The sequence below is a fragment of the Vicugna pacos genome, chromosome 11 (genome assembly GCF_048564905.1).
Source record: "Vicugna pacos chromosome 11, VicPac4, whole genome shotgun sequence".
Lineage (NCBI taxonomy): Eukaryota > Metazoa > Chordata > Mammalia > Artiodactyla > Camelidae > Vicugna > Vicugna pacos.
The window spans coordinates 58,034,157-58,059,646 of NC_132997.1; the positions used below are offsets into that span (position 1 = coordinate 58,034,157).

Consider the following 25,490-nt stretch of genomic DNA (forward strand, 5'->3'; position numbering starts at 1 on the left):
GCTATTATTGTCTCCTGAAACTAACTTGCCTGAGGTCCCAACAGGAGTAAGCAGTGGAACTTGAATTCAAATCCACACGATGTGTCTGATCCCAGCGCTGAAGCTTGTCCCTGCTGGCAGAGTCAGAAATGTGAGACTGTCACTCCCAGGAAGCAAGAATGTTCTTCTCGATAAAAAACGCACTCCCTTATTTCTTAAGTTGAGGGCATCATCTGTATTTCCAAAAGAAAAGATAGAGTTGGATGACCCCTCAATCTCATGTTCCATCTTCTTAATCGAACAGAGGAAGAAACAAGATGCAAAGACCCAGGTGTCTGTACCTGCATCCACCCCTCTACCCCAACCTCCAATGCCTGTGACCATTACATGGAGGCAACAGCTGATACAGAGTAATTGACCTGGGGGAAGAGATTAAATGCTTGGAATATCTTTTTCTTTTTCCGGGGATACTAACTGATCTGATTTGAACTCCACTTCTCATCCTGCCCCAAGAGGTAAAACAGACAAGAGGACTAGGTAGGTATTGGAAAACGCAGCAAGAGACACAGACTTAGAGAATCATAATTCTCAAACAATCAAGAGTTGACTCAGAAGGGGAAAACCTCATTTTATGAATACATATTCACAGGACTAAGGTGCAGAATGAATGAGAAGTATAGGAAATAAAAATAATACAATTTATTCAACTCTTGCTATATGGTAGATACCTCCTTAAGTGCTTTTCATGGATTAAAAAATTGCAGAACCATATATGGTTGATACTATTTTTTTTCTCTTTTGGGGAAAGTGAGGATCAGAGAAGTTAAGACACTTGTCCAAGGTGACAGCGTATAAATGGGTCAACCCAGGAGTCAAATCACAATTCCTCAACCCCTAAGGCTCTTAATCAATTTAGTGCATCTGACTTATGTGAAAATGGTGTAAACTATCAAGCACCAAAACCCAAATTTTCTATGAAGCCAATGAAACTTAAGCTTTAGGGACCCTCACTTGCCAAGGCCCTTTCTAAAGCCTTGCGAGAGGCCCCAGTAGTTTTTACTCATAATTTCATATTATTTTGTTTAAAGAAGCTACCCTCAATCGCATAAGCTCTGGGCCTCACAAAACCTCAATCTGCTATGGAAAGTCCCATATCATGCTGGATAGGACCATCACATCATCCTTCCATTCTTTCCTCCCACTATCCCACAGAAAATCTAGTAGAGCCTTCTCTTCTCTTGGGTATTATTCATCATCCAAATTCCCAGTGTTTTCCTTTTCTGGAATCTCATTTTTTTTTTTTAAGACAGCAAATTGTTTTGGGTGCTGACAGCTCCAGCCACTCAGTAAAGAGTATTAATCTTTTCTCTGGCATCTCACACATAACTGCCAATGGTGTGCTTGTAACCCCTTGTGAGAACTGCTAGTCTTCTAATTATAATGTATGTAGTCAACGAAAAGGGCCTAGATTTCAAACAAACATCCATGAATTCTGCATTTGCATGTCATGTTCTGAAATCATCCTTTTCTGAGTCACAGATGATCTATTTAGATCAAGCCACAAAGAGCATCGTGTTTTGTTAATTTGGGGCCTTTGGGAAGGGTAAAATAATTCTAATCAAGTATCCTAAGAGATTCTGTACCCTTCAAAGTAAAACATCTTGGTAAATCATTAATAGCTCTTGAGTGCCTACACATTTAGGACAAGAATATATTCATGCTAAGTGATCTACATTTCTAGAGCTGTGACAATGTAGAATGTACAATTATTGGAAGATTCGATGAGCACTGCAGAACACTGAATTGCTGTAAAACTTGATTTGGGAGCTAATTTGGACCATATGATTATTGGGACAAGACTTACAAAATATTTATTTCTTCCTCTGCATAAAAACAAATGCAGGATGTGTAAGAGAGTATTAGATTAGGCAAGAGTAATGTTACTAGCAACCTATGTGACCTTACACAGTGATGGTGGTGATGATGATGATAATGATAAAAAGTTAGCATTATTGATTGTTCACTTTGTCAGGTACTGTGCTGAGCACCTTATATCCATTATCCTATTTAATCTTTACAACTTCTATCATTGTCACCATTTTCCGTATGAGGACACTGAGGCCCAGAAAGGTTGAGTGGCTTGCCAAGGTCGTTTGATAAGTTGTGGACCTGGGATTTGAGTAAGATCTGTCTCAGAGAAAAACCTAAGCTCTTAACCGCTCTTCATGCTATTTTGTCTTTTGGGGTTCAGTTTTCCAATCTGCAAAATGAGAGGCTTGGGCTCCCAAGTCTTTGCAGTTTCTTTCAGCTCTGCAGCTCTACGATGCTGAGTTCAAGTTGTAATCCTCTGGCGGCAAGACTGCTTGTTTTTTTACTAATATGTTTGTTTTTCAAAGTGATCTCTATCAGCTCAGGGTAATTAAAACCCCACAGCTCTTACATTCCCCAAGTAAACAGACGCATGCGCGATCAGCACCCCTCACAGCACTGCACATGGCTTTGTTTATGCACGGCACCTAAGATAAAAACCAAGTATCTGGAGGAAAGTAGCAAGCTCTGTGCAAACAGAGGAACAAATGTATGGACATCCCAGCCCAAAGTACTGGAAGTTTCTGCGTATTTACTGACGGCACTAAGTGTTGACCTGATCCAGGCCTCCCATAAACAACTTCAGATGTTCTGTCAGTAAATAATACTTTATACTCATGGTAACCATGCAGTGGAGTGGCGGGTTTAGAAATGCAGAATATCATTCAGCAGCTTGTGACTCAGGTAATCGTTTATTATTATGGCCAGAATAGCAGAATGAGCAATATGAAAAAATGCTCAGCTTTTCCAAATTACGATGCTGTCATGGTAGATTTCCTGGTGCGCAACCTTAGCTACCATGGGAATTGTGATGTTGAATGTTCTAAGTTCTTGTCATCTCTGGATTGTGTGTGTGTATTTACCTTTTGTGTAATGTACTCCTGAATGGAGGCAGAAACAGAACCGGATTTCCTAGAAGGAGCATGGATGAAGGTTCTCTAAGTACAGTGTTTTAGGAAAAGGGAGAGGACCTCTTGTTTATTTCACAAAGAGTTACTGAGTACTTGCCTTTTCTGGCTTAGCCCTTGGCACTATTAAGATAAAGGATGTGAAGTCTTGCCCTCAGGGGCTTGTAGCATGGGTGAGAGAATGTGCATAAGAATCTATTTGTCTGCCTACATGGTACACACTTCTTTAACTTGTCTTATGTTCATGAAGTAGATGGCATTGGAACTAGGCTTTAAAGGATAATAATTGGAACATACAGACATTGGGGTAAGAATGGAGACGATTAAAAGGTAGGAGGAAAGCTTAGGTGAGGCAAGACAATTTGCTGACTGTCTCCCCCAACTGCAGTGTAAGCTCCTTGAGAACAAGGACCAGGAGTAAGATCTGTTTTACTCACTGACATATCCCTGTGCCATGACCCTGTCTACCCTACACAGAAGGGGCTCAGTAGATAAACGTCACATATAGAGAGGGAGACAAATTTGTAATGGAGACTGGCCCAGAGTGGAGACACATGCACAACCTTAGGATCAAAGACATACAGTAATTCAGTTGTCCACACCGCCAGACCAGCCTTTTTAAAAAGTCAGAGCCTTGTCTTGGCATGGTCATAATACTGGCTAGGCAGATAGCAAGAATTAGGAAAGAAAAAAGAAAGCAAGCAGACATTAAGACTAGGAACAGGGATCAGAATTGGAGGCAATTTAATTCATTTTGGCAAATGTGTGCTAACCATGAGACAAGCATTATGGAGGTCAAGATGAACTTCCACAGTGTTTCAAAGGAAGGAAGATTGTGTCTTTTAGGTAAGTAATAGCTTCACAGAACAGGCAGTGTTTCAAGTAGAACTTGAATAATGGGTAGGATTTTTCTAGAATGGAAATGGAGAGGAGAAAGGCATTCTAAAATAAAAATAAAAATCAGAGATGAGAAGAGAAATAGCATGTATGAAGAACCTCCCGAGTTCAGTGTGTGCATCACTGGTGGGACACAAGTGATATTAAGGGTCTATGAATGCCCTTGTAAATACTGTGAGAGTTGTTCATTGTATGTATATCAGACAACATAATTAGCACATCAAAGCTGTGAGTTCACAGCTGTTAATGCTGAGGGAAAAGGTCAGGTTAGGTTCAGTTTAAAAGTAATAATTCAATATTAAAAGCGTTAAGTAGTACAGCAGGTGGCATACAGCTGGATGTGGTTTCTGAAGGTAGCAGAGGCTGGAGTTTGGGGAAGCTTCTGCAAGGAGGTAGGAGGCCGGAGCTTCACTGACTACCTACGTGTCTTTATCTCAAGGGCCTCAACCCCGTACTTTGAAGGAGTATGAAAATACTTCCTGGAACCAGGGCCAAGACTCGATCCCTTGCAATGTCCAGGTGACACTTCAATTGGTTTGCCGTGCTTGCCAAGACTGCTTGCAAATTTTGGGGAGTTTAATCTGTTCATCCTCACCATGCAGCCACATCTGGAAAACGTCAGACCCCCAAGTTACCCGTCTTTAAACGTGGATTTGCATCTAAGGGCCTCTAGGGGAGGAGTCCTCATGGGTAGGTGTGTTTTTCCATTAGATAAATTATTTAAACTCACATTTTGACTTGTCCTGGCTTGGTTGGGCCTCCTCCAGCTTTCCTACTCATAAATGTTTCCCTTGAGTTCCTGGCCACTCGTGCTCAGACTGTGAACTGACCCACTCATGAGCAAGCCCAGAGCCTGGCTCCCAGTCTAGCTCACCAGAGGCCCACGGTGGATATAGAAACAAGTCCCCTGAGAGTGGACATTATTCTGCTTATGTAAGTTCAGCTTTCAGGAAATCATATTACCTTTTTATATGGCTCCTCTATGAATCATTTAGTTATTTATTCTTTCGGGACATTTATGGTCCAGCAAGACCTGCTACTTCAGGAAACAAGGGAAGAAAGAAATCAAGATGGAAAAACGAGATGGTTGGGTACTGCGGAGCACTGGGCGGTTGCTAAGACGCTGGAGTACCTTGGGTGTGGGGAGACTGGCTGAAAACAAAGTCATAGCGGTGAGGACAGCCTGAAGTCACTGCTGTGAGGATTTGTGAAATGGTAGCTGATGCCATCTCATACTTGGATCTGTGTATAAGAGAAAAATCTGGATAGTTGCCTTAAATGTAGCATCTATTTAGAGACTATTCTTAAACAGAGCTTGGATTGCACTGACAGGGGCTTTTGACCCTACTTGTTAAGCTGGGTCAACTTTTAGATTAAAGAAATAGGAGCTAACGGTTATATGCTCAGTAAATTAGCAATTGTATGGTTGATGGTATTACTGCTCACCAAATGCTCCATTTTCCTTGTAGTACCTTTTCTGCAGGGCAGTTATACATTTCTACCTTGTTAAACATGCGAGTGGCCATATGCTGCTTTAGCCAATGAACTGTGGGCCAGAATGATGTATAACTCCTAGCCTAAAGCTTTAAGAGCCAGCAGTGGGTTTTTTTTTTTCCTTCTCTCTCTCTTTTTCCTCTGCCCCAACAGCCAGCAATGTTTTGGCTTGGGTCTCAGAGCAAAGACAAGTTGGAGCAAAGGCCCAGCGGACCTCCAATGGACATGCAAAGAATTCAAGAAATAAATCTTTGTTGCTATAAACCACTGAGTTTTTTTGTGTTGTCTGTTATGGCAGTGCAATCTATTAGGTAATGACCTCAGCAATAAGAAAGTTGCTGTTTTTGAGCACATACTAAACGCCAAACCCTGTGCTAAGCATTTTACATATTCTATCTCATGTAAGTTGGTAACAACCTTGTAAGGTAGATAGATTTCCTCAACTTACAGATGAGGAAAGTTGAAAATGAAGATGAGGAAGTTGAAACTCAAGCGGGTTGAAAAGGTTTCTCGTGGTCACATCACCAGTATATGGTCAGGATTTAAACTGGCCCCTGTTCTTAATTGCTCCACTTTATTGTACATCCTCATCCCGGTAACTTTGTTAAGCTGTCATCCCACATAAGTGCCAAGGCTTCAGTTTCTCAGATCCCTTGGATAAGGACCATGGGAGGAAACAGACCTATAAAAGCAAGGCGTGGTCTCTCATAATCTGGGGAACAAAATATGAAAATGCAGCTAATCTACTGCTTACAATTTATAAAAACCTATTATTTATCATAGAAGAGAAGACAAGAGTCATCTATAATGATTTCTCATTATAAAACAATGCCCTACACCTATAAAAATAACCCCCAAATTGTATTACACTAACTTGATCATATGTTGGAAGTTATATAAAGAGCACAAATATTTATTAACCAAGAAATTCCACTGTATAAGCTTATTTGGGGGAATATTTAGAGGGAATATTTAATACATAAATATATTACATATATTAATTTATAAAAATTATTAATTATATAATATTTATAAATACACATATGTGTATATATCTATATCTTATGTATAATCTGCTCTAGAAATGATGGTCTAGATGATTCATATTTGAACCACAATATGTATATGCCTTAAAGTCTAGTTATTAGGTAATTATAGACCAAAAATACTCTTGGTACAAATATGCACCATTATACACAGTAGGGTTCAACAACCAACCAAAAACAAACTAAATTAATAATGTTGTAATGAAACCACAATAATTTGTAATTAAAAAACAAGAATACCAGCAATCTAAAAACCACAACCAGCCAACCCAAAATGACACTGATAATACAATGACAACAAGGACCCTTCCTGACACCGGGGGGAATTCCAGCTGTGTGAATGTGAGTTTGTGCTGGAGCTTGCAACGTCGCCAAGCTCTGTGTGGGAGCCAGAACTCTTAGCAGAACCATGAACTAGCAGCCTCGGTAAACTTATAATGTGCTAACTTGAATTTATGAAGACTAAAATTCAGTGACCCGTAGTTGCCCAGAGTAGTAAACAGTCCCATGTCTATGAATTAAATCAGGATTGGTTTTCATCCATTGAAATGGCAGCCAACCAATGAGTCTCATTGGTCAGAGTTTGATAATCACTGTTCCAGAAGTCTGTTGAGCCAGATTGCCCAAAGTTTTAATTTAGACCCCCTATTTAGATAACTCTTCTGGCATACACCTCCATACCTGAGAGCCCAGGCAGTAGGCACTTGCTTCCTATACGTTTTCAAAAAGGTCTTTGGGTACCTATTGATCACCCCTGAGAATGCATTTGTTTTGCCAGGTACTTTAGTACTGAGAGAGGAGTGCCTTGTGTCAAGAGCTTCTCCCGACTCAGTGGTTAGAATCAGGTTTCCTAAGGCTGGGAAAATGCCAGCCTGTCCATGTACCAATAGAACAGTATGACCAGCCTGCTCCATGGATACGGGGAGCTTCAGACCCTGGTAGAGAAATGCTTTTTGTATCCCTGGCCAAGATAGCCTGGCTAAAATCCTTTGTATGACTTTTCCCCAGGCTCCTGTCTGGACCCCTATCCAGGAAATTTTGCTGGCTTCTCTATTCTCTCACTCTCTACTCTTGTACCTCCACCTCCCTCTTGACCCCAAGTAGACATGAAGGGTAATGAGTGACTTGGTACCTGTTTCAATGAACACTAAACAACTAAAGATACCCTTTTTTAAGGTTCAAGTTTGACCATTCTCAGTTCAAAATATGCTGCTGGTACAACTGCCTGTGTATTTTCCTGGCATATGTATTACTACTTAAGATACTCTGTGTTGTGGATCGAATTACATCCCTCAGAATGAATATATTGAAGTCCCAACTCCCCAGTATCTCAGAATGTGATCTTATTTGGAGATTGGTCTTTACAGAGGCAATCAGGTTAAATGAGGTCATCAGGATAGGCTCTCATCCAATATGACCGAAGTACTTGTACAAAGGGGAAATTTTGGACACACACAGACATGCACAGAGAAAGAAAGACATGCACAGAGGGAAGACTATTAAAGATTCAGGGAGGAAACCATCTACAAGTCAAAGAATGCCTGAGGCTACCAGAAGCCAGCAGAAAGGCAAGGAATAGATTCTTCCTCCCAACCCTAGGGAGGAATCGACACTGACAACACCTTGATTTTGAACTTTTAGCCTCCAGAACTGAGAGACAATACATTTCTGTTGTTTAAGCCACTCAGTTACATCAGCCCCAGGAAACTAATATACCATGTAACTTTGCCAATGGTATTAATTCATTAAAATCGAATTCAATTTAACAAGTGCCTGTAAATGAATCCAGGCAGAGGTGGTGACATGTGATAATGGCTTAATGTGCTTCTCCCTTCTCAAGCTCTCCAAATCTCCTCCACACTCCATTTATCCTACCATCCTTTCACTGTCCCTCAGTCCCCTGAATGTCCTCAGTTCACTCTCTACCAGCTTAGACTCCCCAGGCCATAATTATAATCATTTTCTTGCATTCCATCAACTACCTCACTCTCTCCCCCCCTTCATTATTCTTTCTGGAAAAACCTCAACCTTGATTAAATTCCACTCTCTGCCTGTACCCATACATTTAAATGTGTCTGGAAAAAACACACAGGATAAGCAATAAAACTTTAATTAATAGCCACTGACATGAACCACCTGATCTAGTCATTCCTTTCCTTTGCAAAAGATCACTTAACTTCTCCTTCCTCAAAATCCTAGTATCCTCTCCTTTCCCCTTCCACTCTTCATTCTCAGAAAATGACCTTACTTCTTGTTTCACAGAGAAGCAATGAAAGGAAGATGTCTAAACACTCCAATTTCCACATGTACCTGAATCTGAGCTATTGCCCTCACTGGCCTCCCTGTACTGTGGATATGCAGTCCATGCACCTGTCTAAGGCCAGCCTCTCCTCCTGGCGCCAGACCTCTGCTCTTCCCCCTGCTCAAGGGTTGACTCCTGCCATTGCCTCCTTCTCTCCTGCATTATCAATGTTCCCTGTTTACTCATCTACTGGATATTTCCCATCAGCACACAAACATACTGTGCGTTTTCACATTTTAAAAAAAGAACCTCTCCTGACACATACTTCCAGCTGCCTCTCCATTTCTCAGATCTTACTTACAGAAAAACCAGTTGAACAAACTATCTTTAGGTTTTTCTCTAATTTCTCTCCCTTCATTCTCTCTTGAAGTCACTCCAATCAGTCCCTACCCCCAGCACTCCAGCAAGACTAATTCTGTGAAGTCCAGTGACTTCCAAGCTGATAAGTCCATTTGTCAATTCTCAGTTCTTATCTTGCTTGACTTATCAGAAGTACTTGTCCCAATGATTGTTTCCTCATTGAAACATTTTCTTTTTTTGGCTCCCAGACTCCTTAATTACCTGCTTTTTTCCTGTCACCATAGCCTCCTCTTCTCCATGTCCTTTGTTGCTTTCTTCTCATTTCTAAAACATCTCAATGTTGGCATGTCCCAGGACTCCATCATTGGAATTCTTACTCTCTGTTCTACTCGCATTCTCTAGGTGATACCATTCCATCTCAGGGTTCAAATACCTAAGTGCTGATCATCCCTACTTTATTTTTCAGTTTTTATCTCTCCCCTGAAATGCCAGGTTGAAATGCCCACTTGACACTTCCACTTAGAGGTCTAATAGGATCTCAAGTTTAGCAAAGCCAAAATTAAACTAACCAGATCTCATGTTTCCTCAATAATTTTTTCTTCCAGTAATAACGCCTTCACAGTACATGGTAACTCTCCCTAAAAGTTGCTCATTCCCTAAAACTGACGTTTACCCAAACTCATATTTAACACTTAATCAGAAGTAAAGGATACTGCTTCATCTTTCAAAAGGCATACAGTACTCAATGACTTCTCCCACCTTTACCACTCAGTCTTTTTGATCTGAGCCACCATCATCTCATATCTGGCTTTTGCAAAAGCCTTCTAATTGATTTTCATGCTTCTGCCCTTGTCACTATATAGTTTTACCCAAGCAGCTGATGGTAGACTGAATTTATTTTTTACAACAGCTCAATTGAGATATTACTCACATCCTGTATACTTCACCCATTTAAAGTGTACAATATAATGGTTTTTAGTATATTTCAGAGTTTAGCAACTGTCAGCACAATAAATTTTAGACCATTTTCATTGCCCCCCCCAAGAAACCCCATACCCATTAACAGTTACTGCTTATTTTATCCTAACCTCCCCTGCCTACACCCTATCCTTAGGCAGCTACTAATCTAGTTTCTGCTTCTACAGATTTGCCTAATTTGGATATTTCATATAAACAGAATCATACCATATGTGATCCTTGTGACTGGCTTCTTTCACATAATGTGTTCAAGGTTCATCCATGTTCTAGCATGTAACAGTATTTAATTCCTTTTTATTACCAAATAATATTCTATTATGTAGATATACTACATTTTATTAATCTATTCATCAGTTAATGGATATTTGCATTATTTCCACTTTCGGTTATTTTGAATAACGCTGCCTTAGTATTTGTGTACAAATTTTTGCATGGATGTACATTCTCACTTCTCTTGGGTATATAAGTAGGAGTGGAACTGCCGAGTCATATCGTAATTCTATGTTTAACCTTTTAAGGAACTGCCAGGTTGTTTTCCAAAGCAACTGTATCATTTTATGTTCCTAACAGCAATGTACCAGGTTCCTATTCTTTCATATCTTTGTCAACACTTATTATCTGATGTTTAGTTTATAGCCATCCCAGTGAGTGTGACATGATCTCTCACTAAACTGTTCCTTTAAAAATGTAAGTCAAATCATGTCCCCCTGACCCCCTGCCTTTTCTAAGGGCCTTGATGGCATATCACTCATAGTAAAATCCAAAATACTTATGATGGCCTTTAAGGCCCTTTATGATTTGCTCCCCATCCCTCCCAGCTCAACTCTCTTACCTGCCTCTTTGCCTTTTTCTCTTTCTGCTCAGTTTGGCCACATAGCCTTTCTAGTTATCATTCCTCTGTCCAGAACATGTTTCCTTTAGATACCCATCTGGCCTGCTCCCTCACCTCCTTTGGGTCTCTGTTCAATTGCCACCTTGTCGGTGTGTATGGGGGGTACCCACAGACATCAACCCAATCCCTGCCTTGTCACTAAGTTGCTGTTTGACTCTGAGTAAATCACCTAACATTCCTGAGTATATTTTCCCTATTTGTAAAACAAGGGAGTTGGACTACATGATCTTTGATGTCTCCTCTAGCCCTGACATTCTATATTCTGTCATACTTTTCACCTAATGAGATATTAACTCTGGCTTGATTTTAGGCCTTGGGGTCCTGGGAACTGGCAGCTATCAGCAAAAGATCTCCAAATGCAATCTGAACCCAGTGGAGCTTAATGTATTTTTGTAACTGGGTTTCAGGAGATCAAGCTTTGAGTTGGCAATATAGGGAATTCAGTTACTATTTCTGACAAGCGGTTGGATTTATTGAATGATACATTGCATCTGGCAGCATCACTGATGAAGCAGGGAACAAGGACAGAGTTAAGAATTTCAAAACAGTTGAAGGGCCTTAAAAGACTGACCCTAATGAGGGCAGTAGATTCTTTTAAGAACCACAGGGTTTGTCTTGAAAAACCCTCATTATGTAGAATGAGCTGCTTAAAGACAGAGAGGGAAGTGGTGTGAGGGGAGAAGGGTTAGGAGGGGAAGCTTTGGGAGGGATGAGGCTCAAGTGGGCTAGGCAAGAGGTCTGTTACTCTTGTTCTTAATAGATCAGTTGATTTCTTATTTGTGTTTGTTGGGAGAGGAGGAAATTGATGTTTATGAAATTGTGAGAGCAGGAAAGGTTGGGGGTGGTTGGTCTTATGTTGCTTGTAGAAATAAAAAGAGATTTCATTCCTGTAAAATAAAAGGCCTATTAAGGACAAGTAAAGATCAGCACTAATTTGTGCTAATGTGATGACATGTTCTAAAAGTGGTTTTCTCAATAACATCCTCACCCTGTGTGACTGTTTGACATGCCCTAGGGCCACCTCATCAGAGGAGTTCCTTAGAAGGCCTGGTTAGGGATAAGAAGGGCTGGAGCCTAAACTTACAGATGAGACCCTTGGCCCTAGCTTAATAAGAGAAAGAAAGGATGAAGGGCCTTGGAGAAAATAAAGACACAGTCTGGAACTTCTACTTCAGTAGCTGGGTGTCTTGGGGTCCCACTGATGCCACGTGCTCATAGGACATCTATACCTAAGAGTCACGGGTCTACCTTGGCTTGTGATTCTCCGGACATTGCTCTGAGCATGCCATCATAGCCTGTGGATATAAGAAGGGATTTTAGTCCAGAGGTGGTCTGTAGGTTTTATGCTGACTATCAACATTGATTAATTTGTAGTGATTTCCGGGGGCACTTTGTTGAGAAGGACTCTAAATTTCTTACCTAGGCTCAGGAGAAAAGAAAACCTCCGTGGATTAGCACTGTCTCCAAAGCGTGAGAAGGGTGAACGAGGATGCACAAGCTATGCATTTGCGTAATTTTAGAGAAAATTGAGGCTGCAAGAGGGGAAGTGACCTGCTGAGGTCAGACAGCTCGCTAGGCAGCTGGGAATAAACCTAGGTCTCCTTTCTCTGATGCCTGAAATAATTACATCTTGCCATGCTGGAAGCTGCTTTCAAAAGACCTCTGTTCCAGAGGATATTCAGAGTGTTTAGGAAAACATGAAGCTGGGAATGACTGGCATGCGACAACACACAAACACCCCACTTTGAGCCACATCATAAACTTTCTTTTGCTCTTGGTTCAGCAGACTGAAATAGCACATGTCTGCTTTCATTGTCTGCTAAAGCTGCTATAGGACAGAGGCAGTGCAAACACTCTTCCTGGAGCTATGAATCTTCGTAAAGGAAAGTTCATCATTCTACTGAGAAACCTTGAGCATTCATACTTCTTTCAAATATTTTCCTCTCATAACTTATGATTTGGAATTCTCAGTGTCTGCTTTTCTCCTAAAGGTGAAGTTGTTTAACCTTGCCTTGTTGAGGGTTTTCCATTTTATTATGAGGGTCTGCATCTAATGGGCTCTCTAGTGGCTGTTGAGCCCTGGTTCCTGCACCCGGCTGCTGGGAGTGTAGGCTGCTCTTAAGGAATTGCCTTTGGTGGAAGGGAGCTGCCTTGCCCATGGTCTGTCCCCCCTCTGAGGGTGGTCTGCACTCAGGGACTGTCTGTACAGGAATTCAAAAGCAACTGTGAAGGGCCAAGTCAACTCTAGATCTTCCCATGGGATCAGCAGAGCCCTCTGTGGCCAGTGCGTCTGTTGAACATCTCCTTGAGCTCAGTTCTGCTTTTTCCACCTTCTTAGAGACATTGTTCCTGAGAGCAAACCCCAGTGAACATCCTGTATGCAAATCTCTGTCTCAGAGCCTATGTTACAGGAAATGCCACCTAAGACAGACTCTGGATTTTGAGGGTGCTGAACAAGGGGATGGAATATAAAGCTGGATAAGGGAGAGTTTACTGAAATTAGAACCTCCCTGGACACAGGATTTAACACGTTGGCAAGGACTCCAGGGGACGGTGCTAGGATGACTTTTAGAATCTTGGAGAATGCAATGGTCCACATCAGATGAAGCAGAAATGTCAGAACTGCCCAGGCAGATGGTAGAGGAAGTGATCGGAAGGCTCAGAGAAGTGAGTCTCTTAGAATGGATATACTACAGAGGATCAAAAAAACCCATTAGCTGACTATTTTCCATGGATGGGCTAGGTGAACACTCTTTTACCCAAGCAATAAGGAATGTGCTCATGAGGTGACAAGACCTCTGAGAAGTTCAGTGTTGTCAGTCCTCTGTAGCTAGGACTGATGGTAAGAGATGCTGTTATAGAACTGGGCTCCCTAGTAGTAACAGGGATAGCAGAATCTTCAAATCATAGAGGCCATGTGATGACACTTGACACCAGGAGTGAGGCAGGTGCAGTTACTGTAACGAGCAGTAAGGTCACAGAAGCTGCTGGGGGGCCTGGCTTATAGAGAGCTTTGGAGACATTAAATAGAATATGATGTCCTTTAAGGATGAGATAGGTAGGAAACCAACAGGGTATTACTTAATTTATACAATAAAAGAAATAAAGAATAAGTGGTCAGGAAGCTGAAGGCAACCACTATAAGAAAAAAAAAAGTCATGATTCTTTACCCATTTTCTGGACTTGAGCTGGTTCTTCGACCTGAAGACCTCTGATTGAAGAAGTCATCTGGCCTCCTTGGGGAAAAAAGCCTATGACATCACAGCAAGAGTATGCAGTATTAACTCTTTTCATTCTTTAGGGTACACTGAGGTAAGGGGATTGCCCAGGCATTTTGAGGAATGTTGAACACAAGGGCTGGAACTGTCATTGACGCCCAGGGACACAAAACATCATTTTGGTCTCCTTATTAGAGTAAGAAAGTTTGGGAGGCTGGTAATAAATGGAATCCTATCTCAGGTCCACTGGTTCCGCCCAGTGGTCATTTCCCTGGACCTTGAATATGTAATCGGAATGGATAAACTTGGTGGTAGGCAGAAGCATTACATTGGTTTCTTGGACTGTGAGGTAAAAGTTAGTTTAGAGCAAAATTTCAAGTGGAATCCTCTGGAACTACCTCCCTACTCCTCTCCAAAATACTAAATCAAAACCAATATTGCATGTTGGAGGAATGGTAGAGATTGGTGCTACCCTTAAATATCTAAAGGATGCAGAGTTTATGGTCCCCAGCATATCCCCACCTAATTTACCAGTCTGACCCCTACAAAAACAGTGGACCACCACAGTCTAAAAGACTGCACGTGTAGTTTGTGGCAAGCCCTCGTAGGAAAATCACAATGTAGACCCCTAGGGTTCTAGAGCAAGGCCATGCTGTCCACAGCAGAGAACTATACAGCATTAAAAAAGTGGTTCCTGGCATGCTTTCTTGGAGCATGCCCTCCCTTGATGAGAGAACAGAGCATCTAACCTTGTACCACCAAGTGACTTTGTGGCCAGTTGCCCATGATTAGCTGGGTTCTCTCAAATCCACCATGGTTGGGTGGACCCATCATCATTGTCGTTATCACCTGCCATCAGGCATAAGCAGGGTCAGAAGGCATGAGTAACCTGTACAAGTAAGCAGCTAGGCTCCTGGGCTATCCTCACTTGTGCCCCAGTCCCTCTCCCTCAGCACATACTTCTGGTCATGTGGAGGGTTTGTTACGATGAGCTGTCAGAAGAGGGAAGAGCAGAGCTTGGTTCACAAGTGGGTTCGTACAACATATGGATAGAAGCCAAGAATGGACATCTGCTGCTCTACAGTCCTGATCAGTGAAAGACATCAGTCTATTAGGGGAGACAACGAGCAATGGTCAGAGCATTAAGGGGTACACTGGGGCTGCCACTCTGTGTGAAAAGATAAGTGGTCCAAGGGAAGAATATGCATGGAAATAACATACAAGGATCAGAGTCAGCAGCAAATGGCTGGGCTGGTTGGACAGGAGTCTGGAATGAGCATGATTAGAAGACAGGATGAGATCTGGGCAAGAGGTATGTGGATAGACTTAGGGAGGTGGGCATCAAGGGTGAAGATCTTTGAATAGCAATGTTAACCCCCACCCTAGAGCATCCACCCCCAAATCAGCACCAGCAACCAACATCTTCTTACTGTGGAATCTTGGGCTTTGGCCAGTGATTGGCTGGTCTGTCATTTCAGTTTCAGCAAGAACTTCCTCGACTACCTTAACTAAGGGCTTTCCCCTCTACTCTATCACCTTGTTTTATTTTCTTCATTGTTCTTATGTTAAATAATCCTATTTAGCTTATGTGGTCCGTGTCTTTAATCAGTCTCCAAAACGTTGTCTTATTTGCCACTTTATCCTCTACGTTAAGAACAGAATTCCCAACAGAATATGCACTCAATATATATTTGTTGAATGAAGGAGTAAGGCTCAGCAAGGTTAAGTAACATGCCCAAGGCCACGTATTTCGTGAAGATTACAGCTACGTTCTGAACTCAGGCTCCAGAGTGCTAGCTTTGTGACTCTGGTCAAGACAGTGAATATCTGCCTTAGTGCCTTAGTTTCCTCATCTGTGTTTGGGGACAATTACAGTATTTACCTTTGGGTTATTGTAAGGATAAAAGGAGTTAGTATGCACAAGTATTTAGGATAGTGCTTGATACACGTTTGCTATGGCAGAAGTGTTTACTACCATTAAGTAGTGGAATGGGATTTAAACTTGGGTCTGACTGGGTCTTAAGCTTTGGTGGAGACTCTAAGTGGCATTTTGAGGGCAATAGGAACTTGGGGGAGAGGAGCAGTGACTGATAAAAGGAAGAGTAGGTAACTGATGTGAAGTTATCTTTGTAGTCTCACCAGTCCTTGTGTACTGAGACAAAGCACAGTGGTGGCCACCACAGAAAACTCAAAGAAAACTATAACATGGCCTCTGTTCTCAAGCAAGTCTTGTCTGGCGAGATGATGTTTTAAATGCTTACAACCACATCATCAAGGCCCAGTTCACATATTGACTGCAGCTTCATTTTAACCTATGTTCCCTGAGAAGTAACTAAGGAAGGCCTCCCCATGACCCTGGCCTGACCCTTTTTGGGCTTGACTTCTGGACTTCTGACTGCCTCTGACTTTGAATTTACAGGACAGCACAGCTTGAGTTTATACCCCCGGCTGATGGGCACACATGGTCAGATTTTTATTCCTGACACTGAAAACTTAGCCCAAACTACTGTTGGGTGAATTGAGTCACACTTTGCCTGGAAGTTAGTGCCAGCGCTGTTTGCTGGGTATGCTAGTGAGTGCCAAGCTTCTATTTGCTGCCTGGTTTAACTGTAAGTATTACTGCTCAGGTTGAACTCCAAGAATCATGGTAAACAAGGCCCATTATGCCCTCTTTTGTGGGTTCATTCGTTGCTACAGCCACATGCATTCTGCATTTTTGACTCAGGGGGTGGATCCCACGTAGGATGCTGGGAGAGTCATTGCTTGGCTACTATCAGGAATCTGACCTTTTCTCACGTGGACCCATTAGAAACATTCTTATCCAGAAGTTTGTTTTGCTCTTCATGTTTCCCCTGGCAACATATCACCTAGCTTCGCCTTTGCTCTTGGTCTCAGGAAAGGCTGTATGTTGTTTAAATCGTATGTGTACATAATGCCCATTAGTACTAATGGGATGTATTCTTTCATCAGGACATAATCGACAATAGTATGCAAATCAGCACATGCACTCTTCAGCATTTGCTGAAAGCTGCGTTCTTGGGCAACATATGGTCTCTAGTCACCTCCTCTCTCTGCTCTAAAAATTTTCCATTACACATCTTATTCATCATTTTTTTTTTGTCCTCTGCTTAAGAAATGAATTAAGGCAGTAAAAATTAAGATGACAACCATTTTTAGATTGAAAAGAACTTCTTTTCCTTGCTGCCAAAACCCACTGTTGCATTTTTACATTTTTTTTTCTTTTTTTTTTTACGTCACCAATTAGCGCCTCAAAGTGATTTTTGCGTCTGGCATGCATGGAGTGTGAACTATAAAAATTCTAGCTTCAAAGCTTCTTTTGCTCTATTCTGTGGGGAAAAAAATTCCCTTTATCAAGAAACTGCTCAGGCACAAGGGATAATAGTGTAAGATACATCGTGAACAGCATTTGTCCAGTCAAAGTAATTGTAGAAAATGGGTGGTTTTGATAAAAGTTAATCTGATGAATACCCAGAAAGAAGAAATTAATAAAGAGCACCTATGTGTTAGGCACCATATGTGTCTTCTATCATTTAGTTTTCTTGGTAGACAAGAAAACTAAATTTGCCCAAGTTCATTCATTCACTTGTATTATCAAAATATTATTTAATGAGCCCTGGTTTTTCTCAGCATTGTGCTAGGCACTGGGGAGAGCATGCTGAATGTGAGACACTTGGTCCCTGCCTTTATGGGGCTTGCAACCCAATTAGGAGGACAGAAAAAGTATAACCAAACAGAAATGAATCAACGAAAAATAAATGGTGGAAGTGCACCAAAGGCAATAAATAGGGGGTTAAGACAGGGAATAATTGGTGGTGCAGGGTGGGAGGAACTCTCTTGACCTCCAGTGGTGCAGTGCAGGTAGGGATCAGAGCCTTGATTCAAGCCCAGTTAGTCTGGCCCCAAGCTGTTCCTTCCATTACATTTATGTCAACTGGGCATCTCCATTCTGAATTTTGATCACGACTATGATGGCTAATATTTCCCGAGTCCCTACTGTGTGCCAGGCCCTATTTAATTTTATGTGTTTTTAACTACTTCATGAAGGAGGAATTCTTTTTCCTCTAGTTTGTAGATGAGGAACCTGAGACTTAAGAGAGGTGTGCAACTTGCCTGAGGCAACACAGTACCATTTTCTCTTTGGCCCCCAATGCTCATGTTCCTAGCAGCTAGATTTCATAGTCGACCTCTCTTCTCAGTGCCTCAGGGGTCATGTTCTCCTGGGAAACAGAGGCTTAGGCAACGTGGACTGGCAGATGGGACATTATGTCTTTATCTCTTAAAAGGAGGAGGAGGAGGAGGAGAAGAAGGAGGAGGAGAAGGAGGAGAAGGAGGAGGAGGAGATGGAGGAGGAGGAGATGGAGGAGGAGGAGATGGAGGAGGAGGAGGAGATGGAGGAGGAGGAGGAGATGGAGGAGGAGGAGGAGGAGAAGATCCATGACTGGGATTCAAGAATAACAGATTTTGAATGGTGCTTTACTTCTTTTAAAAATCGTATTTTTCCAAATATGAAAACAAATATGTATATGCATGACTGGGACATTGTGCTGGACACCAGAAATTGACACACTGTAAATGATAGTACTTCCATTTAAAAAATCGTATTTTTCAGATTAAAAAAAATGATGTGTACTCATTACAGATGATTTGGGTAGAGAAAAAAGGGTAGAGAAATGTCAAGACAAGAATAAAGATCACCTATAGTTCCATCACACAGAAAGGGCAGTATTTTTTCAACATATAATAACAAAGATAACTCACTTACATAGCACTTACGATGTGTCAGGCATAATTCCACACACCTCACGTCATATTAACTACCTTAATCATCACAGTAACCCTAAAGGGAAGGTACTATGATTATCCTAATATCATAGGAATATCAAGGAAAGTGAGGCAAAAAACCATTAAGTAACATTCTCAAGACTACAGGATCAAACCTACCCAGGCAGCCTGGTTCTGCAGTCTACACTAGTCATTACCCTGCTATCCCACCTTTCTATAAAAAGAGATGTATATATTATTTTATAAAGCTGAGATCACATTTTACATACAATTTTAGATTCTGCTTTTTAAGTTAACATTATTTCATGGGCATTCTTCCATGTCCCTATATGTTCTTCAAAATATTTTTAATGGCTGTATGGTTATATTTTATATAACCACCTCCCACTGTTACACATTTAGGTTGTTTTTCTCTTTTTTTGTAATTAGGAAAAACAATGCAATGAATGTCTGTGTACATAAACCTTTGATCAGCCTTTTTGATTATTTCCTCAGGACAGATTCCTGGAAGAGGATGACTCGGTCAGACTTTTTGGCATTTCTTCAAATTTGTGGTGGTTATTAAAACAAAAGTGTTCAGATATGTGGTACAGATTTAAATCACATAAAAACCCAGGAGAAGTTGGAGATCTGTGTGGGCTGAGCAAAAGAAAACAATCAGGGAAGACTTCCTTGAGGAGGTTGGTGGAGTATAAGCCAGCCTTGGACAATGAGGCTGGAGCTAGATGAGGGGAGGGTTTCTCTAAGGCTCTGGGCATCGATCTTCCAAGTCTTGGGCAGGGTCAAGGTGAGAGAAAGCTTCACAGAACAGTCTTAAAGGAAGAAAGTAATTTCCAAGGCAGACAACAGATGTGAGAAGGTGGTCAGTGGGCCTCTCAGACAGTGGGAACACGAGAGGCAGATGCAGAGATGTGAGCAAACATGAAGGGCTCTCAGTTGATGCAGGAAAGATTTGGGAGCTGAGCTGAGAAGAGGTAGGCAGGGTCCAAGTCATGACAAGGGCCTCATATGTCACATTAAGGAAGACTGATGTTCTTATGTAGGCAACAGAGAGCTGCTCAAGAGTTTGAGCTTAAAATGAGATGTGGTCATTTTTGCTTTTTTGATAGCACTGTGGTGCCAGGCAATGGATGGGACAGAAAAGGATGAGGGCAGGGGAAGACCTGCTTGGGAGGAGGTTTGGGGGCTGTCTGCGGACCCCAGCACAGTAGCTTTGCCATAGCCTTAGTCATTCCTCATGCCTCACCAAGGGGAGGACAGAGGGAATATTTATAAGATCCTAACATGGAAATGCAAAAGCTGCAGAAACAAAGAGGACACACACTTCCTCTATGCTGTGGAGAGTTAACATCCAGGAGAAATATGCACGTTAAGTCAGAGCAGAAAATAATGAGGCAGTGTCCGTCCTTAAACAGACTCAGCCCATCATTGCTGGAGCCCAAGCCGAGGGGGGCTAGATGGGGGGCTCCTTCCATGGTCTGCACTGGCTACTCCCTTCCAAGTGGACTGGTCACTCAGTGCTTTCTTACAGGCAATTATTTTTGGGATGACTGGAGATTTCGATCAACCAAACTTTTACAGAAGCCACTTCCCTTGATTATGCCTGTGATCTTTAACTAAGGGAAAGTTTTTCCTCAGTTCAGCCTGACAGCCTCAAGTTTCTCAATTCCTCCTCCCCTATTTTCTGCATCTACTTTTTTTCATTTGGGGAGCTGCAGTGTTCACAGGCTCACATGAACTTCCCATGTGGTGTGCGTATGTGTACACTTGCATTTTAAAGGCATCTGAAGCCTCTTTCTGGCCTTCTCTCAATGAGGAGTGTCCCGTGAAAGAGCAGAGGGGCTTGTGGGCAGGAAGTGAGCGAACTGGGAGAGTGAGAAGGTGTAGCACGAGGTGCAGAGGAGTCTGAGCCCTGGATTCAGGCAGCCCCAGGGGTTTTTATAATGAGGCTGGATTGGTGTTTACAAAGGCAGGAGGTATATTTCTGCTCCAAAATACATCGATGAATTTCTGAATTTTAATGGATACACATCTACTTCAGTGTGATTTATTCCATGGAAATAATTGCTTTTCTTTTAAAATAAAATTGTTTGCAAGATACACAAGTGATTTAAATTAAGATGTTAGGTAAACATGGTTCAGATGTTACGTGGAAGGTGGCAAATCTCTTGAAGGTGGCACCTGAATGTCTTACGATTAGGAGACACTGGCTGGAGTGAATTTTGGAATCAGAGAGACATGGATAAAACTCAAGCTCTGACTCTAAATGTGTGCAGGTGGGAAATTACTTAATATCTCTGCACCTTTGTTTTTGGATCTGTGAAATGAGCATGTAAAGAGCCACCTTTGAGCACTGTCGTGGAGTTTAGAGATTCATTTGTTAATTCATGTATTTATTCAACCATTAAATATTTATTGAGTGCCTCCTAAGCACCACTCACTGTCTGAGCACAGGGAATTCAGCAAAAGTCCTGCCCTCATGGAGCTCCCATTCTAATGGGGTGTGGGCACAGGCACCAAATGCTTAGATACATGTGTAAGAAACTCAAGTTCTAAGGAAAAAACAGCAGAGTAAGAGAGAGGTTATAGCAAAGCCTCTGAGGCAGGAATGTGTTAGGTGTGTCTGAGGAAAAGCAAGGTGGTCACTTTGTGGGGGGAGTGGATGGGGGGAGAGGGAAAAAGGAGGAAATGACTGGAACAGGGAGTCAGATGCTAGGGTCGAGAGTGCCTTGTAGGGTACAGGAAAGAACGTGGGTTTTATTTTTTGTGATGGGATGAGGTGTGATCACTACATTGTACATATTCAAAATGACCAATTCAATTAATATCTGAATAGTGATTTACTGAGTACTTGTACGTGCTACCTAGTAACATGTGCCAAGGATTACATTGGCTTCCCAGGTTTTGGAGAAACAGGGGCCTAATCAATTGATACCTAATATTCATCAAGCACTTGCTACATGCCAAGCATATTTCTAAGTGTTTTCTTTTAAGCAGTAGCTCCCATGGTCCTTAAAAAACAAAAGAATATGATCAGTTCTTCTTATTTGTGAATGAGGAAGCTGCGGGCACAGCTTACCACCTCTCACCTTTCAAAAAAAGGAGAGAGAAATAAACATGTTTCCTTTGAGGTTCAAAGTGCAGTGGGAGCACAGAGCAAGCATGACCCCAAAGGAGGAGAATACAGACAAGGGACTACAGGTGCCCTGGAGGGAGGCTGCCACCTACTATCTGCGATGGTGGCCACTATGCCTTTCCCCCTGTGCTTCTGTTTCCTCATCCCTGAAACAGGATCAGGAGGGGTTCCCTCCCATTGGGTAGTCCTGAGGAGGAAACGAGACAGTGTGTGGAAATGCTTTTGAACAGAGCCTGGCACGTGACAAGTGTCACAAGTCCCAGGGATACCCCTACCGGGATTAGAGAAATGCTTCACAAACTGGCCGGCCTGGGCCTTGAGGAAGGAGGGACAGGAAGCAGAGGTAGAAATGTTAACTTCAGGTTGACACAGAACATTCTGGAAATTAATAGAGGAATGAAAGTTCACGGTGTGGCTGGGTGGTGGGTGATAGTGTAGCGGACAATTCTTTTAATTGTTAGTCTGTGACATTGAGGAGACCGTGATGGCCATCCCAAGCACAGTGAACTTTTTTGACATGCCCAGAGAAGCTCTGATTCTTTGAGCACTGGGAGCCTGTGATCTGACCTGTGCTTTTGCAGACATGCCCAGCAGCCGCAGAAGAGTGTAATGGTACACAGGTGATTAACCCTGAAGGTCTGTCCTGGCACAGGAAGGACAGACGGGGGGGAAGGAGAGAGATATTACAGAGGTGGAATCCACAGGGCTTGCAGCCTGATTTCACCAGCTCCTTGGAGCAACACACAAACACAAAGCAAGAAAAATCCAGATCCGCCCCATCTCAGCCTTCTTCTGTGTCCCCCAGGGATGACTCTACTTATAGTTTCTTAGTTTTCCCATCTGTTAAGTGGGAAAAACAAACCCAGAAACTCATGCCTCCCAAGGGGATATAGTCATATATTAGCACTGAGAATCCTGTGGAGTTGCAGACTGGTTTCACTCCTCCTGCTAAGAGAACACTGTCTTCCTACCAGAAGACAGTACCAACAAACTTCCATTTTCTGAGTATCAGAAAGCAATGGTTTGGGTTTGAGCTATTCACTCACTTATGATCTGAGATTACTCTAAAAAGACTTCGCAGCTTAGGCTAATTGGGTAATTGGGATGTTTCCAGATGAAATTCGACTTGTATTTTTTTTTTAATGCTATGAAGCACTGGTTGCCATGGCGCTGCTCTGCTGACAAGATCCTTCCCTCACTCCCGCTAAGCAGCAGGAGTGGGCTTCTGTATATTCTAAGTTGCAGGTCACTCCACCTGAACGTCTTCTCGAAGGGAGCAAGGTATGAACCCAAAGGAACTGGTGAAGTCCTTACTCGTTCTCCTCCATGGAGGTGCGTCCCAGCAGACACAGAGACGTGTCACTGTGGGGCCAGGAGGGCCCCGGCTCGTGGAGGCCCGGCTGGCGCGGAGGGACTTCCCAGGCCGTCCTCCCTGGGGCAGCTGGGAGCTGGGGAAGAAACCTCTGTTCATCTGCCACAGTATAAACTGGATGTCTGCTTCAGGATGAGAACACTAATCCTCTCATATTTGTGGGCAAGTCGCTGTTTGGCAGAGAGAACAGTCTTTATTTTAAGAAATAACATGGCCTTAAAAATTAATATTTATGTTTTTATAGTATTACTGTTTTAAATTTGAGGAAGCCTTTGTTCTAACTCAAATTTTCAGCCTACTGGACAATAACTCTTACCCATCGTCCTTCAACTTCTTGTACCAAGTGTTTGTTATAAGAATGTGAAACATCTTCCCCAGATGCAGTATTTTTGGCTTCATTAAAAGTTTTTCTAGTTCCTCCTCAGTCATGTCAATATTTACCTTGGACAATGCTTTGTATTCTTTTGTTTATAATTCCAGAATCCTCCAAGACAAACTGATTATTCATGACTCTCTGGCCTGGGTTACAATTTAAACATACCTTATGTCGACGTTTTAAGAGTTTGAGTCCCCCAAACTATTTCCTCTCCTTCTCATAGATCCATAATTTGTAAACCTTCCAGACTCACTTCATGCCCTGTATTTTCTTCTCTTTCTAGGTATCTTCCAAGCATGTCTGTGTTGTTAATTACACTCTTAGAACATCAGCAAGTGAACTTTTTCTCCCTTCCCTTTTAGAGTCTCTGGATCCTTCCATCCTGCCCAGGATGCTCTTACAACGAGGCATTATACCCCCATTCCTTGAACGTGTCCGTTGTTTCCCCAGAGAGCACCCTCTACCTCAGCGTCCACTCCATTTAGTCGAATTTCTAGTGGATGCAGAGAACACAAAACCTGGGACTTGGTTATCTAGAAACTATTGTTTACACTCCAATGTAAAAGGAGGTCTTCAGGGCCAACAAACACCATAAAGCAACAGCACGTTTTTCCCCGAGAAGCCCACTTATAGAGTCATCTTTCCTTCGTCACTCAGCATTTTCGATTCTGTGTTCCCTTCAGTTCTCTACACGTGCCTTACAGTCCCAGAGGACTGAAAATTTACGCAGTATTTCACATTCATTATTGCACTCGATCCTTATAACAACTTTGTGAGAAAGACCCAGAAGTGACCTCCTAGAGATCACAAAGTGATTTGAGTAAAACACAGTTTTTGTCCTCGAGGATATTTATATTAATAAATGGTTTGGTTTTATGTAAGTCTTTCTGTTCCTTAAAAACACTGTACTTCTTGATTTGGGGACATTGCCTGTGTTGTTTCTTTTGCTTGAACTACTCAACTTCTCCCTTTGACCAGCTAAACTCCTACCCAGTTTTCAAATGTCAGCTTCAATTTCACTTCCTCTAAGCATTCCCTGGTCCCCCAAGTCTGGGCTAGAATTTCTTTGTCTACCCATAACACCCTTAAAAATACATAAGTAAGTTTGTCGTAGTGTCTGTCATCTAATGAACACTTGATAAGCATTAGTTGTTACTCCCATTCCCCAATCCTGTCTCCCACCATACTGTGCATCTCTTGCTTGCCACTGTATTCCAGGTACTTAGCTCTTGGGTGGCACTCAATACATAGTTGCTAAGTAAATAAATGATGCTCATTGTGTTACCTGGCTGGTATAGTCTTAGATCCTTGAGTTCAAGAACAAGTGGCAGAGAGGGCTCCAAGAGGGTCTAGGGAATTTTAAGTGTTTTCAAGTTCATTCTCATAACACCATCTGAGTGTTGATAGCTCATGTGGCTATCTGTAGTTTGTCCTGCAAAACATCTTTTTCCCCTTACTTTGTCTTTACCTTCCCATTTTTCCTTTGGGGAACTGTCTCCTTTCCCACTTTTGATTAGTGCCATTCATGTGGGGCCACCTGCATCTGGGGATCAGGAAGGAGTAGACCTAAGAAGCACTGTCTACCCACTGGGTGCCGTGACTCACCCCAAGCTGGGAACTCTGATTCTCGCTGAAACTCTTAGTCAAGAGAAGGTCCTGTTTTCCTTTAATGGTTGCAAGCAGTAGGAACAAGCATAGAAC

General features: G+C 42.2%; 1 long non-coding RNA gene across 1 annotated transcript in view; it reads right to left on the reverse strand.

The window, feature by feature from the left end:
* Positions 1-25,490, reverse strand: part of LOC140699338 (uncharacterized) — a 48,439-nt gene that overhangs the window by 16,742 nt on the left and 6,207 nt on the right. The window contains exon 2 of the long non-coding RNA XR_012077434.1: positions 30-212. This is a non-coding gene — a long non-coding RNA (uncharacterized lncRNA). The remainder of the gene's footprint in view (positions 1-29; positions 213-25,490) is intronic.